Source organism: Tiliqua scincoides, chromosome 3 (genome assembly GCF_035046505.1).
Source record: "Tiliqua scincoides isolate rTilSci1 chromosome 3, rTilSci1.hap2, whole genome shotgun sequence".
In the NCBI taxonomy this organism is placed as follows: Eukaryota; Metazoa; Chordata; class Lepidosauria; order Squamata; family Scincidae; genus Tiliqua; species Tiliqua scincoides.
In genome coordinates this window covers 85021944-85043831 of record NC_089823.1, presented here as the reverse complement: position 1 = coordinate 85043831, position 21888 = coordinate 85021944, and the positions used below count along the sequence as shown (strand labels likewise).

Below are 21888 nucleotides of genomic sequence, written 5' to 3'. Positions count from 1 at the left end.
AGCTTCAATTGTTTGCCGCAAAGGAAGTTAAAAGACTACGGCTGCACTCCTATACTGTACAGTACACACTTTCCCGGGAGTAAGTCCCATTGAACATAATGGGAGTTACTTCTGAGTAGACAGTCATAGGATTGCACTGTAACTTTAACCAAGTTACTATAACTTTAACCCAATGTCTAAATCCAAATTGCAAGGCTGCAATTCTGTCCTCTATAGTCATACTTACAGGCCTCTGGCCATTAGTTTCCAAGGAGCATAAACATGCGGCTGAAATGCACACTTCAAATGGACAATTTTTCTTGAATTCTCAAGGCAGTTGTATAATGAAATCAGGAAGGCACCAAGAAGAGGAGGTGGGAACTGCCAGGGTTCCAGGTTACCAGGTTGCTCTGGAGATACCACAGCAGCATAGCACCTTCACGTCTGCACAAACCAACTTGTTGCACTGGGCTTTGAGCTGGGCCACCTTCCTTCTCAGTGGGAACTTGGTGATTTTTACCAGAGCAGTCAATCCTCTCAAGGATCTGGTTCACTTTTAGTGGTGAACATCTGGTCAGCAAAAGTGCACTGAGCACATAGTCTGACACCTCATCATCAACCAAAAGCAACAACAGCATAGTAACATCTTTGCATCTCCCCTTTTTTTTTGTTCTATTACAGCATTGCTCAGTATCTGCCTCTCATCCGCTGCACCATTTTGCATGGCCCACCTCTGGGAAGTACAACTGGAAGTAACTGGAATGACTTTATCACCAGTTATTTCCATACTAAGAGGCCAGACATGATGCAACAAACCACGGTAAGAGAGAGGCTCAGGCTACAATCCTATTCACTTTTTCCTGGTAGTAAGTCCCATTGACTATAATGGAACTTACTTCTGAGTAGACCTGCATAGGATTGGGCTCCCAGGGTAGATGGGAGGGCTTTTTGAGTGCAAGAAAGGCAGAACTGAGTCTCCTACCACTGTTTGTTGCATCGTATTGCTGGTCTCACTGCCAGGCAGTGGAGGTCGGGGGGGGGGTCCTTCCATGAGTACCACTGGGCACCACCTCAAGTACCACTGGTGGTATGAGTACTACTGGTTGAGAAATGCTGCTCTATTGCTTTTACCACCCAGCCCCAAAAAGAATTCCAGTGAACTCTAAAGCTTCCCCCTCCAACTTCCAACTCTGCAATCCAATGCATGTCTACTCAGAAGCCCAACAAGTTCAAGGGGAGTTGTTGACTTCCAGGGTTTGAGAGAGAATGGCAGCCTTGAAGGACAGTTTCACTAATGAGCAAAAAAGTACTATGAGGGGACTGTTCTTCTAGGTTGCTTTCCACCAGGCAACAGCAGATACAACAGCAGATACCCATCACTTTGGTCTACTCTAGTGGCGAGTCTCCCACAAGTTTGAGGGCTGCTACTGACCAGGGAGTGCAAAGCAGGGGCCTGCATTGGGTGGGGAGGCAGGTGAGGCAGAACCTCCCCACCACAGTCCTTCGAAAGTGTTGCAGCTGTGTAGGTGCCCAGCACCCACAACCCAGCCTAAAAATGAAAATTAAGAGCACATGTAACAAGCCTTGCAGGTTTTGAGGTTCACCCTGATCACAAGTCCTTCCCAGTGCTTCTCCAGTTCTTCTTCATTAGGTGATAAGACCTAAACCCAATTTGCAAACTTGTTCAAAAAATCTTCAATTTCTAGTCAGCCTGCCATTTCACTTGCATGGGGGGAGGGAGAATAACCTAAAGGAACTTTTCTGCTAGAGAAGGAGCAATGCTAACTGTACCATCCTCAGCACACTTACCTGGGAATAGCAGCCCAATCAGTCTACTTGCCAGTCGGCCAGCTTGGCCGGGGAAGGGAGGCACGGCGCGGTGCGGGGCGGGGCGGGCAGCTGGGCTGCTTCTCTCACCCTCATCAGCAGGCTGCATCTGCGGGCGCGCCCCTTTTGCAGGAGCTGCGAAAGCGAGCTCGTAAGGGCTGGTGAGCGGCAGCCGTGTCACAGGAGACTCCAGTTGGCCGTGTCCGGCTCGTCCCTTCAGCCCCAGCAGCCTCAGCACCCGCTGGGAGCAACTCCCTTTCCTCCGGGACAAGTTGGCCCTGCACAGCTGCTGCCCCCAGGAGGGTTAGCCCTGACATTTCAAGGCGTGAGCTGCCTGGCCAGCAAATGGTTCTTAGAACCAACAGCTGGATTAGGTAGCGGTTCTGTAGAATAGCTGAGAACCTGCTGAATCCCACCACTGGTTACATCTGGGCAGTGCTGCTAACTCTGCTGCCAGTGACAGAGATGAGGGGCATGATGGGGAGAAATAGGCCCTCCTTAGTGTCTTGTTTGTGGAATTCCCTCCCCCTGGAATTAAGAATGGCTGCCTTTTTGGAAACCTCTCCACGGGGCCTAAATACCTTTTTATTTAGCAAGGCATTTGATTCCTGTCATCTAGGGCTGGCGTTATTAATGAAATGCAATTTTAACAGTCTTATGTGATCCAGTGGGGTCTATTCTGTTTTATTGTTCTAATGGTTTTTATGTTTTTATGTCTTAGAATTGTTTTAAAATATATAATCAGTACTGGTGTTTTATATGTTAGCTGCCTTGAGTGCCCTTGAGTGTGGGAGAAAGGTGGGGTATATGTGTGTATGTGTGAATGAATGAATGAATAAAATAGGTGCATAAGACTGTAAGCGTATATACACTTACCAAGGAATAAGTATCACTGAACATGCAACTTACTTCTGAGCAAATGTACATAGGACTGCACTGTTCACATGTCTAAAGGGGTGGTTTATGATTAACAAAATGCCCCAAACTCTTCCAGGAAAGAGGAATGCGTCCAGCACACACATGTGTTGTGAAAATACATGTCCTTTATCAGACGGGACTGGTCAGAGGACAGGAATATTACCCAAAACAGCCACTGTCTTCTAGTTTCATTGTGTGCAGAGACAATGAAACAAATCACTACTGGAATCTGGAAATGAAAAATGAAGACGATTAGTGCATTTGTTTCTTGGAATTTCATCCACAAACCACAAGTCTTAGATTTACTTTGCCTGATGGGGGGAACCTGTTATCACAAATCTCATGATTGCAACTAAACTACATGAGTGTTACAGTTCTTACTGAAGCATAATGCCCTTTCGTAAAAAGAATCAGAAATCCTATTTTTTTTTCCTTTCTGATTGTTCCTCTGAAGAACAAGGATTTGTTTTTTGTGCTTATTGAGAACGTCCACCTGTTTTCTGTAAACCAAAATTGTTGGCAATTTTATCAGCTATTTTTCTGACAAAGCCTGTAACAAGAGCCCAGAGTGCCACAATATGGAACATCTTTAGATTCAAAGCCTACCCATATAATGAAAGTGAGCATGACTTGCAGTGCAGTTCTATACATGTTTACTTCAAAGTAAGTCACGCTGTATTCACTGGGGTTTAATTAATCTCAGGTAAGAGGATTGCAGCCAGGCAGCCCCGTCCTAAAGCCAGTGGCTCCACCGGCTGCATCAGCACCAAAATGGCTACCGCTGCATCCAGTGGCACTGCCAAGGCCTCCAGAGGTCTCCTCGGGAGAAGAGTACTTTCATTCTCTTTCTCTGGAGAAAGCTCTGAGCCCCGCAATCTGTGCCAACTATTTTGCCAGCACAGACTTGAGAGACTCCACGTCGGGCCTTCTGGCAAGACACAAACTGGCAGAGCAGAGCTCAGCTGGTCTCATCTCCCTCCCACCCTGGTTCCTCTCCATGCCCCTCCCTCCCACTGCCCCATTCCACCCACTCCCTGCTTCCCCCATTCTGATACTACTTACAGCTGGCCGGAACTGCTGGTTTGCCAGCCAGCACTCTAAGCGGTGCTGAGGCTCAGCCCCTCATCCATGGGTGCTGCAGATGTCACATTTGCGACACCCAGCGCTGGCACTGGAGCTCAGCGCTGGCACTGCAACAATATAGGATAGAGCACTTAGACAGCCATGGGAGTAAGTCCCATTGAATTTAGTAGGCTTTGTTTCCAGGTAAGCACCCATAGGATAGGATAGTTGATTCACCAATATTCCAATTCTGTTGCTTGTAATCCTTCTTGGACACTTAAGAAAGAGTCTGTACAGTTCCCATTTATTTTGATCTTAGCTTGCAATTTACCAGATTAGATAGAAAATAATCCTCATACCTTTTAGGCTAATTGTCGCAATCCTTTTTCAAGTAGTTGGTACAGTTTGCTTGCTTTTCACTTGTCACTATCTTCCTTATTTTGAGTTAGTGCAAGTCCAACTCATGTTCAGAAGACCAAATATGCTTCTCCAGTACCCCACTTTCAGCACATATCCAGCCAAACTTTAAAAAAAAAAAATCCTGAAAGCAGATGCTTTTATAACAGTGCATTACACGTAGCTGGAAACAAAGACATTTCAAGATGTTCACCCTCTTAATTTTGATTGTCTATCAACTAGCAGGTTCATGCATACCAACCAGAAAAGAAGGTTCTTCCGTGCTCTCTGCATGGCAGAAGCTGTGGCCATTGCTATACCCATGGCTGTGTGTGGGTAAGTGGGCTTTTCGCCCGCATATGCACACAGACATCCGTATTACTTCTCACGAAGCAGAGTGTTCCTTTTAGCTCCTGGCCTTTATCTAATAAGCCAATATGCCGATGTCAGGGACTAGAAGCAATGATTTTTTCCTTTGGAGCCTGGATGCCCTTAATGGATAAGTACTCAGCCAAGAGTGGCTGCAGGACGGGAAAGTTCAAGTGCAGTGAGATAATGGGTTATGATATAAATAGCCCCTCAGCTTAACAAGAATTTTATCAGGCTGAAGCAGTTTTTTTCATGCTCGATTTGTCTTGTAATCAAAGCGCCCTGAAGGAAACACCACGTTTTGTTCCACGCTAAGCAAAGAGTGATAATCAGAACAGGAGGAAGAAGACAGAGAGGGCACTAGGAAGGGGCTGATTGATATCTTTTCTCAGAAGCCGTTGTTTTGAGAGTTTCACATAATCACCATTTAACTTTTCTTCAGGCTACACTGGCTTTTCTTGGGAAGCCTGGCTGGAGTGTGTGGGTTACTTTATCTGAAAGCGTTAGGGATGTGGAATGCATTGCCTTATTCAGTTAAGATCTTGAAATTACTCACCTATTGCATGCACTTTGATATGGGGGCAAATGTACATTTCATTGCTTTCGCAGAAAATAATCAGTTTCACTTTGCCAAACAATCAGTGGGTAGCTGGTGCATCGTAGCCAGAAGGTGAGCAGAACAAACGCCCCCAGCGGCTGAATGTTCATCGAGACTGGCACTCTGTTCATTGGCCAACTTGCAGCAATCAATATTATATTGACACCCACACATGCCTAACAATTCATGTAACATTATTTGGGCTCCAGAAAGAAAAGCAGTTATTTTTGACAGGCAAGAGTCAACACATGGTGCTTTTCTTTCTCTTATGCTCGTATGGGTAAGCTCCTTGGGAACAGATTTTTGTTTCACTGGATTCTTGAAGTAATTTAATTTTTTGTGATAGTGAATCTGAACACTCCTGTGCATAATGCTTATACATTTGTCATCACATCTCGTGAAATTACAGAACTTCAAATTACTCTATCCAACAGCTGGCAATAACGGAAACAGTAACAGAATGAAAAAATGCATTTGGGTTTGTCATGTATTAGCCTTGCATGTTAGTCTCATACTGTTGCCAACACTGCTGATTCACACGCACGTGTGTGTTCTCACACGTGTCATGTACACACATACACTAACTCAAAAACGACACGAATTGGGAGAATTAGCAATTCTCTGGAACGAGAGGTCAAATTCAGCAGTGTTGAGCAGCTCAATCCTAAACTGCGCTGGCGCAGTGGGACTGCATGGTCTATGCTGCATCCAATATAGCTCTGGAGGTGACTGAAGATCTCCTCTGGGTAAAGGGATTTATTTCCCTTTCCCCCAAGTAACGCCCCAGCCGTCCTCATGGAGCTTCTTGGATCTGCACCAGCTGTTTAGAAGAATGGAATGGAGATGCGGAGATGTCTTCTGGGGGCAGGGGTAGTCAAGCTGGAAGGACGATTGGGCCCAAGAAGGGAGTGGGATCAGCTATGTCACCTGAGGCCATATCCTAACCCCCACTCCTGGCCCAATTGGCTTTACATGGGTTGCTTGGATTTATGCCAGTGAATTGCTGGCACAGATTGAGTAGCCCCTACTTGGGCCCCATAGTAGTCCAGGTAGCCCCACAGGAAAAATCCCCTTACTCCGATTTGACTCCAGCTAGTACCTACCTTGCGTTAGATACAGCGCAGGCCAATCAGCCCACCTGTTCCAGTGCATGTTAGTATTAGGCTGCGCATTTTATAATTTTTTTCTTTTTCTCATTCCCACATAGCTGCTGCAGAGAATATTATCATATATTATGTTCATATCTCCTTTATCAGTCATCAAATTCTCAATGTGACTTACAACGAAAATGAACAAAAAGGGACAACGTATTAAGTTTAGCATTCCAAACACAAAAATCCAAAATACTCCAAAATCTGAAAACGTTTTCAGTGCCGACATGACGCCACCTATGGAAAATACCACACTTGACTTCATTTCATAGGTCGCAGTCAAAACTTTGTTTCATGCACAAAGTTATTTAAAATATTATATTAAATGACCTTCAGGCTGTGTGTAAAAGGTGTATATGAAACATAAAAGAATTTTTTATCCTTCTCATTATCTCAGTCCCATCCAAAACCCGCCAAAATGCAAAACATATCTTGTCCCAATCATTTTGGATAAGGCAGTGCTGGCTGGTGGTGGGTATTATCGGGGTGGAGCAGGAGGCAGGGAGTGGGTGGAATGGGTGAGGGAGGGTGGAATGGGGAGGATATGGGATGGGAGGAGGCAGGACTGGCAGAGCTCTGCCAGATTCTGAAGTCTGTGTTGGGCTTTCTGGCCCAACCTGGAGTCTCTCAAGTCTGCACTGGCAAAATATCTGGCATAGACTTGAGAAGCCTCATTGCGGAGCTTGGGGCTTTCCCAGGGGAAAGGGGGCAAAAGTCCTCTTCCTCGAGGAGACCTCTGGCAGTTGCCACACGGCCTCAGGATGCGGCGGTAGCTGCATTGGTGCTGCTGCGTCTGCCAGCAGCACCGCCTTTAGGATTGGGTTGCCCATATGTTTAGGCTACCATCCATCAACCATATATGTGAATATCATTTCCACTGCGCAGTCAAACTACATGGGTTATGGATTTTGCCCAGTCTTGCATCTGATAAGGCATGAGATTGCTGTAAAGCGTTATGGAGCTGATAAATGCTTTTTGAACATGCTAAGAAAAAAATTAGGGCACAACCTAATAGCCTAACTAAGATGTGAGCACACTATCGTGTGTGTCTATGGCCTAGTATGCAAGAGCAATTTAAAATGGGATACATCATTGGCTTTAAAATCATGACTTGATTGAATTTTGTTTAAAGATATTTAAACACCAGATCTCACCCTCTCTATCTTGATTATTTACCTTGTTACAGAATGAAGCACGTATTTAGTTTGATTCATTGTAGCTTCATTTTAAAAGTTGGTTTAAAAGAAGAAAAGATACCAGCAAGTGGTTTTTCTGAAGTCAAGTCCAACATAATGCATGCATGCTATTTGCTGGCATTCCAACCATTAAATTAATATTCTCAAAGTAGATTCATCAAGTCCCTAAACTATAATTGGAATTCTGGCCATGCTGTTGATTAGACAGTGAAAAGAATCAGTCCATAGAGAGAGACAACTTTTCATTTCAAATCCAATCACAGAGAGCAAACATAATTCTAGCACAGTTTCTGTGGTAGATAGATATGGTTATTCACCATGTAAATGGAATAAAGAAACAGGAAACATAATGCGCTTGGAGTTTATTTTTTTAAGAACCCCCAAATTCCCTTTAGGGGCATCATTTTTCTTGTTAGAATATAGATCCAAAGTGAATTCTTGATCAGACCTGATGTTGCATTGTCCTAACAAATGATCTCCCAACTCTTCCAAAGCAGCATTCTCATTAGACACACTTAGAGGAGGCCACAAACGTGCTTAATTTTAACAAGGGGTGTATAGTAGCTATTGGCAAAGTTTGGGAAGAATTAGACTAGTTCTTAGCAACAAAATGCTTTTGATCTGCATATTGCTAAAGTGGAATCTGAAAAACACTGGAAACATAAGGTTAAATAGCACAACGTTGCTTGCTAACGGAAGGGGTATGCAACAATTTTTGTTGTTTTGTATCATTATTTAGTTTGCATTTATTACTAAAGCCTCATCTCTTTCAGTATTTATTCAGGAAAATCACATTTGTTTCAGCATGAATTTCATTTATTCTCCTTACTCATATTTGTTTTTGTGAAGGAAGGCTGACCACTAGTACAAAAGAGGTGGTGGGTGATTTTTTCTCTTTAAGCAGCAAAGTGTATTTGGGCAGTCACTTCTTGGCAGCAGCCATTTGGCATTCCCCCCCCCCCCCCATTCACAATGTCCTAGGACAGGAGTATCCAAAGTTTATGGCAGGAGGGCCACACCATCTCTCTGACACTGTGTTGGTGGCCAGGGAAAAAAGAATTAATTTACATTTAAAATTTGAATACATTTACATAAATATATTAAAAATGAACTTATATGAATGAATGAAGGTCTTGCAATAGCTCTAGGCCTATAAAAGGCCTTGCACAAATCAAGGCTGGCCTTTCCTTTGCTGTCACTGCTGCATCACAGACTTGAAACAGCAAGCAGTGGAGGGAGCCCTCAACCCACAGCTCATGCAAGAGGTCAAACAGTTGCCATCACGCTGAGAGCAGTTGCGTCGGGCCAGCATGGGTTCCAGCAAGTGTCTGGAGGGCCAGAGGCTCCTTGGAGACTGGGGGCTCCCCGTGGGCCAGATTGGGAATCCCCAAGGGCTGCAAATGGCCCCTGGATCAGAGTTTGGGCACCCCATCCTAGGAAAATGCTACATTTGGAGCACTACAGGGGGGAAAAAATGGTGGCCAGAAGAAGGCATCCACAAAAAGTTATCTGCTACTTCTTTAAAACATCATGCTTTCCTTAATTAAAATGAATGTTTCCAAACAAATTGAATGATCTCTATGCCATTTAGTTCATTTGGAAACTTTCCCCCCATTCATTTCATAGTGTATGAGAAAGGACATGAACGGGCCTCATTAGAAATCATTTTCAGGTTATTACAAAACACACACATAGCCCTAGTCCATAGTACATCTCTGAAATAATCCAAGATTGTAATGAAATCCATGGGTTTTTCCCATTCCACCTGCAAGAATGCAATTGTTTACTGTATGGTGCTCAGGCCACTTCTGAAAATGGATATTGGGGTGGATGGATGAGATGAGAATGATCCAAGATCTCAGCTGTGCTCATTAAAAAGGATAATGAGTGAGCATGTGGGGCCTGCAGATGTGGCTACTTTCTCACAAGCCCACTATTCTGCAGACCACAGGTTTTGAGGAGCTCCAACCCCAACAGTAGACAGAAGGACAGTAGGGTTGCTCACTCTGACTTGAAGCTAGTCCTGAAGAATTTCTTTTCCCAACATGATTTGTGGAAGCCTTGTTCCACAAATGAAATTTTCCCAACATGAAATTTGTGGAAGCCTTGTTTACATCTTCAGGACTGCTTTCAGGAGTCTCCTGCAGGTGGATGCTGATCCCTGGAGATTCCAGGTCAATTTTGGAGGGTTAGCAAGCCTCATGGATAGGCTAGAGTAGGGGTGTCAAATTTGTTTCACACAATGGGCCAAATAGTATTCATTAAGTCTGCTGAGGGCCAGAAGTGATGTGATAAAGCAGGAAATGATGTCATTAGGCAGGTCATCACCAGAAATAAGCACTTTTTTCTCACTCGGGAACACATTAGCTGCAAACAACAGAAGAGAAAATACTCAAATCTTGATGATATTTTCAAGATATGGGAGAACCCAATTATCATGTGGTTGGCCCTTTCAGTAGTGACACCTCAGCAGCTGAGAGCAGCTGATGGTGGTGCTGGGAGAGCACCACAGATAAAGAGCTTCCATAGGCCACATCTGGCCTGTGGGTCTTATGTTTGAGATCCTGGGCTGAAGTCTAGCAATGAGCCTTTTACATTCCACCACAGGTCAGGAGCAAAGAGAAGTCTAGAGAGAATCCTTGTGGCAAACAAGCTTCCTCCCTTCCCCAGCTGAAAGTAAAGGAGCTAGTGAACCCAAAGACCACACTGGCACTCAACTCATACAGTAAGAGCAGGAGCTTATTAGTGGAGAGATAACTTATTCTGCATCCTGAAATGCTTACAGAGGCAGGCTCTAATTAGGCCACTGATGAGACAGGGTTTCCCCCCCAGGGATACCTTCTAGACTCCAGAGTAAGCAGGTTCTAACTAGCCTGCTCCCCCCACCCACAAGGCCATCCCTTACAGTTACATTTTAATGCTTCATAAGAAGTGAAGTGATTGCTATAATTTATTTAACAGATTATATGAACTTCAGTATGGAGGCAACGTGGCGTAAGGCTGAGCCTCAGGGTCCCCAAATTGATATAAGAAGATAATTGTCCCCCTCATGCTGATGCTGCTTCAAACTAGAACATTCTGTTGACACAGCAGCAGCCATCAGTTTTGCTGAACTTCCACTACTTCCCAGTGCCAATGAAGCCTCTCTGAGTGCTGGCGGATGGCAATTTAAAGTAGCAGGGAGTAAATGAAGGGGGCATCCAGCAACTTACTGTGGCATATGGAACAGAGCTGCACAGCACGTCTAGGGTTCTGATTTAGGTGTAGTAGCATCACATAATTTTCAGCCTTTGCAAAGTTGCAACTTTGCAGTTAAGAGGTTTCTTATTTACTGTTTGAATGTAAACTGAATACAGATGAAAAATTCTATGTACGTACATTTGAAGCTGCCAAAGGGCACAGTCCTAACCTGCGCTCCGTCCTCCCCGGGAACGGGGGTTGGGATCCGGCATAACTGCTGGATCCCAGCCCTGCCCCCCACCCCCACCCGCCCCCAGGGCCGCCCATCGCCCGCCCTCTCCCCACCGAGGAATGCCTCCCTCCCTCCTCCTCCCCATCTCCTCCATGCCTACCTTTTCTGCCTGTGTTGGCACAGGCAGACCGACACAAGCAGCTGAGGGGAAGCCAGAGTGGAGGCTTATGTCAGACTCCGCAAGCTGGTGCTTCTTGGAGCACAAGCCTGGCGCAAGCCTCCCCTCGAGGAGGCGCAAATGTGCTTTATGGCACGTTTGCGACCCTCCTAGTCCGGCTCAAGGGATTTGGGCCAGCCTAACTGCAAGTTAGGACTGTGCCCTAAGTGAGTGACAGCATTGGTCCGTCTCCTTCAGTATTGTACAAGGGTTTCAGATGGAGAACTTTCTCATATCTAACTTGAGTGACAGGGGTTGAAACTTCTGCATGGACAGCACTGAGGTATGACCTCTCCCTGCTCTAAACTTACTTTCAAATGAAAGACTTCTTATGTGCGAGAGAGAAAAAAAATCACAGATCAGTTGGAAAAATCATGACCTGATTCTACTCTGAGATTCACAGGATCCTAGTTTATTAAGACCAACCAATAAGTATTTCCTACTTTGCGAAAAGTATTTCCAAATGTTTTCAACTGGTAACACCCTTGACCTACTGGGTCATTGGCTGTGGCTCCCCATTGGGGCTGCAATCCACATTTTATAGGCTGGCAGGTTTTTTGTGAGGATTCCGTTGCTTCCCTGGCTGGTTTCTTTGGCTCCCTAGGGAACCAGGCTCACAGTTTGGAAACCGCTGTCCTACTTCATCACCCCTACTTTGATTTGAGAATTTTTCCTCTCAAAAACAGTTGTAGCTGGACCAACATGACCAGCTACATTCTTGCTCTAAGATTGTAGCACTAAAGTAGCAAGTCACAAGGAGTTTATGGAGTCTTTTTGGAATTCAGGCTGGCTCTCCCAGTCTGGCCCTCATATTAGGCCAATAGTTCCCAAAATTACCGTGATGGTGCCTTAGCTTTGCAGTAATTTTCTCATGGACCTCTATAGTTCTGTCACTGTCAGGTTTGCACGAAGCCAGAATCTCTGGAAAAATCCTGTGACACCCCTGTGAGTTCACCATGGCACCCCTGTGAATTTGCAAAGCGTCCCACGGTGCTGAGTTTGGGAGGTGCACAGTCTGGGCACTGTTGCATTAGGGAGTCTGAAGCAACAATGTAAGCAACTTATGTTGCAATTTAGGATACTATTAAATTACTACTACTATGATTTTGTCCTTGCAGTGAGCAGCTGTTGGATTTTCAATCTCAGGCCGAAAAATGCTATGGCATACTCTCTGTTTGGAATCTTTGAGTCTATAACAAATGCATTTGGCCTCTCAATTGCCCCTTGCACAAGCCCCAGATATCTGACTTTTCTGAAGTCAGACATCTTGATAAATGTCTAGGGCAGAAGAATCTGGCTATTATTTCCTGGGATAATTCAGCATAAGATCTGATCAAGAATTCACTTAACATCCAGGATTTCAATTACAGTCAAAGGGAATTTGGAGTGATAAAGACTGAAATACTTAAATGTCAATATTTATTTATTTGACCCAGGTGCAACTACAGAATGCATCATCAGCTTTAGAGAAAGTAGATGTGAGATGCAAGCTAAGATGCCAATTGGGAATTTGCTCACAGGGTAAGGAGAAGTTGTTCAAGGTGAAAGATCCATGATCCCTGGATGCCAGGTGGCCCAATCCTATGGTGGGCCTATGAAGTGGTCTAGCAATCTGCTGCCATTAGTCCTTTTATGGTGTCATGAAAGGTGTGCTGCTGTTGTATGCTGCAGGACTATCTGTGCAAATGGCTGAAGCCCCATGTGCACAACAGGAGGTCCTGGATGCTGCACCGGTGCAAGTAAGGTGTTGGTGGTTGGGGGAGGGGGGAATCAGGCAGGGTTGGATTATGGAGTGGGGCAGGAAAGGTGCTTCAAGGGCAGGAGGAGGTGGTTCTCAGTGACACTCGCACATGACAGGATCCTATCCCCTTTTTCTTGGCCTGACACAACTCCAGAGGCTCTTTGGACTTAGACCGGCAAGATAGCTGGTGTAGATCTAATAAAAATATTTTACTTACCTCTCCTGGGGCCACCTGGAGGCCCCCTCCCCCAACATGGCATGCAGCATAGACTCTGGTAGCACCAACTGGTGGGGGATAGGATTGGGCCATAAAACAACTAGCAAGTGGCAACATGCAAAACTTCCCTGAAGTTTGTTATTCTCTTTCTGGTTAGGTTTCACTTTGCAGGCCTTAATTTTCATAAATAATTTGAAGTGGGAATATCAGGGAGAGTCCTGTACAGGTGCAGTCTTCAGGAAGGCCATTGGGCATTAGAAGCATGATGGGGTCTAAAGGCATTTTCAGACTCAGTCGCATTTGGAAGTTTTCACTCTTTTGAATTTTCGCTCTGCTCAATTACTACTACCGGCCCCTTCCTATATAGCTTTGGTTCCCAAACGCACAGGAATGCCACAGGATATCCTTGCTGGCCCCTCCTATTGGATCCCCCAGAGCCAACATCTTGGTTCTCATGAGCTCTCTTGAGATTTGAATGCTGCCATCTTGGATTACACAAGATCCAAGATAGTGGCACCCATGTGAGGTAGGAAGAAGAGGCTGTGGGGGCATCTTGACCCCTGTAAGTTTGGGGACCACTGTCATACAGTCTGTTTTGTTCTTCCTGGCTTGCAGGATTGCAGAAACCCATAAAAAATGCCACTATCTAATAAGATTTGCTTTCAAAGTGCATTCATTGTCAAGATTGGTATCTGAATGTCATAGTCTTATGGCATTTCCATATTTTAGATTCCATACCACAGAGTAAGCAATCTCATAGCTGGCTGGTTCTTTTACAGTGATGTAGCCCACCAAAAAGGTGGTATAGTCTGAGGCCTTTTCCAATAGTTTCTGTTTTCCTTGCCTAATGCTTCCCTGTCTTTGAAGAAGCAGGAAGAGCCTTGATTGCACTTTTGAAGTCTCCCATAACAGGGCATTGATTGTTTGTAGGAACCAGCAGCAGATTTTTGGCTTGCAGAGATGCTCACTTGAGGCTGAGGCAGTCAATCAAAATGTAAAATTACAGAAAGGTCAAAATTCTGTCATTATTCAAACGCTCCAATTCACATTTGCATGCTGAGATAAACTGCCTTCCTGACAAGGACAATAAATCGTAGAAAAGTGAGGCGAATGACTCTGTTTGACCCTTTGTTGTAAACGCATAGGGACATTGTGTGTTTTAACGCAAGCATCTGTGTGATCATTTTAAGGGCTTCTCTGGGAACTCAGGTGTGGGAAAGCAACGGCACGATTATTGATAACTCTTGGGTCAATGTGCAGCAGCAGTTGCGGCTTTACCTGCACTGATGGAAAAGTTCATGCTGTGTTCTAACATCCGTGCCAATGGAAAAGGGCAAAGAGAAAGAGAACAGTTTCCTTGAAAATTCACATGCACACTTGTGACTGCCTCCATGTAAAAAAAGTGTTTTTATATTATTTAAAGACTCCAAATGGAAGTCAGCGCTGGTGTCAGCTCACCAGTACAAACACACCCAAAGGATTTCCAGGGTTCATTCTTTCCATACCCCCACAGATCACTGACTACTACCTGAGTACCAGGAATGTGGCTCGGCAGAAGAAGGGTACTGGTGGCAATGAAGGCAGCTTGGCTACTGGAGTATAGTATGTTGGGAGGAGTGATTGGACATTCATTGATTTCTGAAGCTGAAAGTCAGCAGCAGAGAGGATTGGGCTGTCCTGATCAGGAGCACGGCAGGAAAGGAAAGAAAGTCCCTTACAGACTTCCCAACAGGGTCCCCCAAACACACATTGGGGGGAGTAGCATTACAGCAGCAGGATCTGCCCTGATCTACACATATTCATTTAAATGTCAGAAGAGAGCGCACAGACACATAGTTTGGGGGTGGAGTCTGCTGTTGCCATCCCCTCACCCCGTTCATTTGTTGTACCCAGTTTGAATATCTGGAAGAGACTAAGGGTGCAATCCCAACCAATTTACCAGCACTGGCATAGCTGTGCCAGTGGGGCATGTGCTGCATCCTGCAGTTGTGGGGGGGGGGGCAGTCATGGAGGCCTCCTCAAGGGAAGGCAATGTTTGTTCCCTTACCTCAGAGCTGCATTGCCCTTATGTTGGTGCTGGAAAGTTGGTTAGGATTGTGGCTTAAAGGGCAAGGAACTGTCCGGGGCCTGCCTTACCGCAGCTATTAAACTGTGGATTCTCCCAGGGCTCCTTGTGCCATGCAGAGGCCAGATAGAAAACCCTGGCCTTTTTGCTGCAGCAACCATTGCCTCTGACTCTCAGCTGAGGCTGCCATCCTGGCTGCAATCGCCCTGATCTCTCAGCCGCAAAGCCCACTTTGCATATTGGACAGCAAGGGGCCAACGGGATTCTGGCTTCCAGGGTCTTACCCCCAAGGAAGGAAACAAATGTTCCCTCACCTAGAGGAGATCTCTTGGACTGCTCCCAGCATGCAGCAGCTGCCATTTTGGTGCAGGTGTATAAGCTGGGGTGGGTATCACATGATGTTACATTATCACTTTTTAAGTGTCCATTATTCCACACCACGTCATTGGCTGCCTGGTGTCAGCAGGGGGCAAGGAGCAGGAAGAAAAGCTGGCATCTTATTATGGAGTCAGTTTCCCTAAAACTTACAGTGGAGAAGTGGAGAGCTGTATGTAGGACTGCCCTATGCCGGATGCAACATCTGCCCTCAGGCGTTTCCCTATCTAAGCAGAGTTGGCAATCAGATTCCTTTAGCTTCAGGAGAACTGCAACATGTGCCTTCAGAGTAACTGAGCAACTTTGTTCATTATGATCTAGTGCAGTGGTTCTCAAACTGGTGGGTCGCGACCCACCAGTTCGTGTAACACTTCCCCCGTCCCCTTAAGGGGAGGGGGAAGGGGAGGGAGGCAGCAACGTGATCCCCAGGATCATGTTGCTAAGGAGGGCGAGGGGGGATGCTTGTGCCTTACTTTGCATTATACTGGGCTGCAGCCCAGCATCATGCAAAGTAAGGCACAAGCACCCGCTCGCCCTCCTTTGCGATGCAATCCTGGGGATCACGTTGCTGCCCTAGCCCCTCCCACACAAGAACTTACTGAGGGAGTAAAGCTCCCTCAAAGTTTGAGAAACCCTGATCTAGTGGACTATCAGGAACATTCTATTTTTATTGCAACTATTCTCTCTATCTCCCTTCCTCCTCTGGTATCTTTTTCTGAAGTAATTAGTGTGAAATCTGTAAGAGTCGTTTGGGTACATTCGTAATGAAACTCATTAAAAAACGTTACTTTGAGCTAACATTTCAGTAATTACTCATGCTGTAATTTTTAATGTTGTACTCAACATGCTAGCATCGCTGCAGTTCTAAGAAGCATATTAGGTAGCAAATCTCACTGAACTTGCCGCCCAATCCAGCACAAAGTCCCCCGTGCTGATGGAGCAGCACTGGCATGGCTTACACTGCATCCCGGCGGGGAATTTGGCAGGTGGGAGTTCTCCCCAAGGTAAGGGGGCATTTGTCCATTGCCCCAAGCTATGCCCCAGTAGGCACAATGGAACAACTAGAACCTGTGCACGTTCAGTCACTGGTGGAAGACTGCATTGCCCCATGTTGGTGGATTGGGCCCAGGAAGGGGGATAGCAGCTGCCAATCCTGCCCTTCTCTCAGACCTGATCTAGCCACTGCACCCCTATCGCCACCCTCCCCCGACCCCATTCTGGTGAACTAAGAGGTAGGCTAATGCTAGGAGAAGGTGCATGTCAAATTTTGACATGGCTTACTAATATGCATATTAATTTTTTTCCCCCTGTACTGCCTTCTTTTCGTAAGGCTTCTCTTTCCGACTTTTATTCTCAATTCCCATGGGATAGTTTTCACCCTCCTGCACTGTTAAAACACACCTGAGGGGCCAGGAGATAGCAGAAGCTAAATATTCTCTCCAAATGTTTCAATTGCCCTTGGTGAAGACTTTCATTGCCTCGTCACATAAATGAAAGAATGTTTTATGAGATTACAGTACGAGAACAGCAACAGTAATTTTTGTTTAGAAAATTCCGAGTTTATGTAAAACAGTGATTTAAACTCCACATTAAGTTCTATATTATATGCTTCCAGGACCATAACAATATATTATATGCATCCATGAACATACTAATCTGCAGATACTTTATTTTCTCCTTGTCGGAAGATGACATTATTCATGTTAAGACCTATTTATAGATTAAAGGAGAATGACTATCTTCAGATACCATTGTTTTTGTCCTTCCGTCCATCCACCCACCCACCCAGCCATCATCCGCCTGTTGCAAAACATGGCCTGTACCTCTTCCTGGTTCTTGGTTCCTTGCTCTTGCAGAGTCCAGTGGGCCCACTTGTGGCCTGTGGTGGGCCAGAATGAAGTGGGCCAATGTGGATTGTGTCAGCAGTGGATAGCAAGGAGCGAGTGTGTGGCAGATTTCACTGTTGCAGACTCCCTCTAGCCCACAGTGAACAGAGCTGCATTGATCCACTTCCTAACTGTGCTCTACCATGTGGGTTTTTTTTAAACCAGAACGTGCCGGACTTTGAGTCTTCTTTAAAGGGACAGTACAAAGAAGCTCCTTTGTGTGGTACTTTTAAATAAAACCAGAAGTCCTGTACTTCCTGGATTGCAGAAACATTCCAGCTTGGAAGTCAAAGCAGAAAGCAGAATTGGATCCTTCTCCAACCACACAGCCACTCCTCCCTTTCCTGCATCCCATCTTCTCATCTATTCAGGGCAAAGCACCATTCCTCTCTCCCACTGAGAACCCGCCCTGCCCAACAGCTCTGTACCCTGTATTTTCAGCTCTGTATCTACAATGGAAGATGAACTAGGTCAGGGGTGTCAAACTCATTTCATACAGAGGGCCGAATAGCATTCATGATGCCTTCTGATGGCCTGAAGTGATGCCATTGGCAAGAAGTGATGTCATTAAACTGGTCATAACCAAAAATATACACCACTTTTTCTCACTTAGGAACTCATTAGTTGCAAATAACGGAACAGAAAATACACAAATCTTGATAATCTTTCAAGATATGGAAGAGCCCAATTCATGTGGGCTGCCCTTTCAGCAGTAACACCTCAGCAGTGCTCAGCAGCTGAGAGCCTAAGGGCCCCCGGGCCTTATGTTTGACACCCTTGAGCTAGGTGCTATATACCTAGTGGGTCCTGACCCACAGTTTGAGAAATGCTGCCCTAATACCTTTGGTGAAGGATTTTTTTTTTTCATAATCTTTGCCAGAGAATTGGAAAAACAATAAAATGAAACCTGTTTGCTCCACCCTTCATCCCTCAGTCCAACGATAGCTTCCTAGTTCACACCAGATAGGCAAACACTTCAATTCCTTAAAATACAGAAAAGCTGTCAAAAATGAAGTTCGAGATGAGATGGGAACACAACTCAGAAAGAACTGGTATGTCACAGGTTGGCAAGGATATCACCAGAATTGCATTAACCAAAGATAGCCTTTCTGGCCTAAACAGGTAGTGTGGAATTGATTGTGTTGATGTATTCTAGATTGCCAGCTATTCTACGGGCATTCCCCATCTGGCCATATATCATTGCTTCTCATTTCATATTACTCCAGTGTATGTTCTAAGCACAGGTGGGATTATAATTTCATTTTCGTATAGTGCATGTATTTATTAAGCAAAGCTGGCTGTGAAGTTGATGGATATAGAACTTATTGTTCTCCACAGACAATGCAATTAGGCTAAATAATTATCTTGACGGTGACATCTTGTTTTCCTGTTTCCAGCACAGAGACACCAGTAAACACGCTCCCATTAACTTTTTAAAAATTATTATACAGGTCTTGTTCTTGAGGAATTAATCATATGCAAATAAAGTATTGATAACATGGGGGTAGTGCTTGAGGCTTTGTGCATTCTATTGTTTACCACTCTGTATGTGCCATTTATTCTATGAGACTTGAAATGTTGGCATGCGGAACAGAAATCCCCTGCATTTTCATCAATAAAACCCAGCTGTTTTGACCAGTCTTAAATCTTTATGTCATTAGTGAGATTACTTGCACATTCAAAGAATAACAGCCCAGTCATATCTCCTGCCAGTTCATAGCATGTAGCACTGCTGACAGAACACATGCTACATGACATGGTAAAAAGATATTTTTACATGCCTCCTGGTAGGCCATCTAGTTGCCAGTGGTTTTCCTCAGACATACACCAGCTATTTTTCTGGCTTAAGTCTAAGGAAATGAAGGGGGGAGGTCTGGGGCAAGAAAGAGGGAGAAGATCTGGCATGCACAACTGCTGCCAAGACCCACCCCCTCCCTGATTTGGCCCATTCACCACCTTGATTCTCTCCCAAACCTCCCATAAACAGCCCCTCCTCCACCTTACCTGTACTGGTGGAAAGTCCAGGTAGTTCTAGCACATGCATAGAGCTTCTGGCTATTTCTGCCAGCAGCTCCGTTGCACACAAAGGCAGTGTGACATTTGTGCCATTGCAAGGTGACATACAGTAAAGCCGTGTGGTTCTCACACATTTAGCACTGGGTCCCACTTTTTAGAATGAGAATCTGTCAGGACCCACCGGAAGTGATGTCATGACTGGAAGTGACATCATCAAGCAGGAAAATTTTTAACGATCCTTGGCTGCAATCCTACCCAGGATTAAGTCGCATTTACTATCATTGTTAAAAGGATACACTTTTAGCTTGTTAAAAGTAGCTTGTTAAAAGTACAGGTCTGTAACATTTCCCCAAATGCAGTCACATACCATGGTAGCATCATGTCTAAAATATTGAAATGAATGGGGACTCACCAGAAATGGGCTCTCGACCCACCTAGTGGGTCCCAACCCACAGTTTGAGAAACATGCAGTAAAGCATGGCTAGATGTGCTGACCTAAGTGGCCCGTAGAATTGGACCATAAGGGTTACAAAACAATACACTCTCACTGATGCATATTAGTAATCTACACACCATATAGCTGATGAATTTTGGATTTTATATTGTGCTGTATGGGTTCACAGAACCTGCACAGCAACTTACTATCTATAATATATACCTGTTCCTTTATTTGTGAAATTTATCAACTTCCTTTCTATTAAGTCAGTGCCCAAGGTACCAAAATAAATGTCAAACAATCATCAATAAACCATTTAAAATCAATCAAGAACATCAACATAAACAAGCAGTCAAATCGACAGAATGGTGGAATCCTCTATCAGGGTCCCTGAAGGATTTGTTCTCTGCTCCCTGTTAGTCTGTCTCTACATCCTCCTGTCTGTGGGCTATCTCATCAAGTCCCATGGCTTTCAGTATCATTTATATACTGATGATTCACAGCGCAATTCTATGTAACTCCCCACATGGCAATACAGCAGTACCAACACAGTATCCGCTGTAACCTGTGGGGGAGTTTCGGCATGTCAAGGCCTCCTCAGGGTAAGGGAACATTTGTTCCTTTGCCATGGGATAGGCCCCAGTAGCCACCATAGCTCAACTTCAATGTGAGCTAGTGATATCACCATTGCAAGTTCACCTTAATCACTGAAGACAGGCTGGGTCTAGGAAGGCAGCTAGGATTCAATGGGCACTGTTGCCTCCAAACCTCCCCTTCCTGGGCTTGATCTGTCCTCCATCCTGATTCATCTCCTCCCCATTTTGCCTACCCCTGTCTTTCCTCCACCCCATTGCACCCCGTGCATAGTTTTACCTGCACCAGTGGATGACCCTGGTATTTTGGAGTATGGACCCAGCTGTTCATTGCTTGCAGCAGCGACCAGCAGCGACCAGACTGGCATCGTCATATTTGTGACTTTCATAAAGCACATTATGCAGGTGGAAAGGATGTTCCATCATCCAGGACTGGGCCGTCAGTCTGCTATGAACATTTAATACCTTGTATAGGTTTAGTTGAGCAGAATTCTCAAGGAGTCTTTACAGCAACCATAAATCTGGACAGTTTTGAGTACTCCTATAAGTCATGACAAAATATTTCTGCATGTGTCTCAATAAGAAGAACAATTTGAAATGAAAAGTGCTGACATTGAGGCATTCTATTGCTGCAAGCACCTGTCATGGAAGCCAATAACTTTTTTGCAAAAATATTCGATGGGTTGCTTCAGCCCTGTTCACAAGATTTTGCTGTCCTTTTTTTGTAGAAATTACCTTCCCCCAGTTTATTAGAACAGTGTTGCCCATTTTGTTTTGATTCCAAATGTCTTTGTAAACTGCTACAAATCCATTTTTTAACTCCAGCGTGAATACAGTACAGCTCTTATATGCCATAAATTTGTCACAAGGTGTTGGTGAAAAAATATGGTTCTCTGCTCTATGTCAGTACTATAAATTTATTTCATTTAGTAGGCAGGTAGTAAATTCACTGCAAACTAACGTAGCCATCCTTTTCAGATCAGCAATCAATATGCTGAAATCATTTATTGTTTGAAAACAGTTGTTCGTTACTTACTGGGAGTTGTCATCATGTTAGTAAACACCCACCTAGGGGATTGGATACACCTGTTCAGCATACCTGATACTCTTAGTACACCTGTGCAAATTGCTCAAGTTAGACCAGGTTCCCATTCGTTGGTACAATTGGTGGGGATAACTGCAAGGCCAGTACAGCAGATTGTACCATCTATGCAGGGTCATATTATTTATAAGGCTGACTAGGCTGAAGCCTAGGGACCTGTCATATTTTTTGCTCAGACACTGTCATGGGTTAATACGGCCCTCAGTCTATGTGGCTGACTTGCTGTGTTGAGTCTGAGGTGACTTTCCTTAGGAAAATTTCTGCAATCTTGGCTATGTGTGATAAACTCTAACCTGGTGGATAGGCAGCTGGCACCAGAAAATGCAAGCAAC

The 21888-nt window shown here is 44.8% G+C and overlaps 1 long non-coding RNA gene across 1 annotated transcript; it reads right to left on the bottom strand.

The window, feature by feature from the left end:
* Positions 1-2829: 2829 nt before the first annotated feature.
* LOC136644946 (uncharacterized) lies at positions 2830-4649 on the bottom strand. The gene is made up of 3 exons (XR_010794114.1): positions 4445-4649; positions 4146-4309; positions 2830-2953 (listed from the first exon to the last, which is right to left on the bottom strand). It is a non-coding gene; the product is annotated as an uncharacterized lncRNA (long non-coding RNA).
* Positions 4650-21888: the final 17239 nt, after the last annotated feature.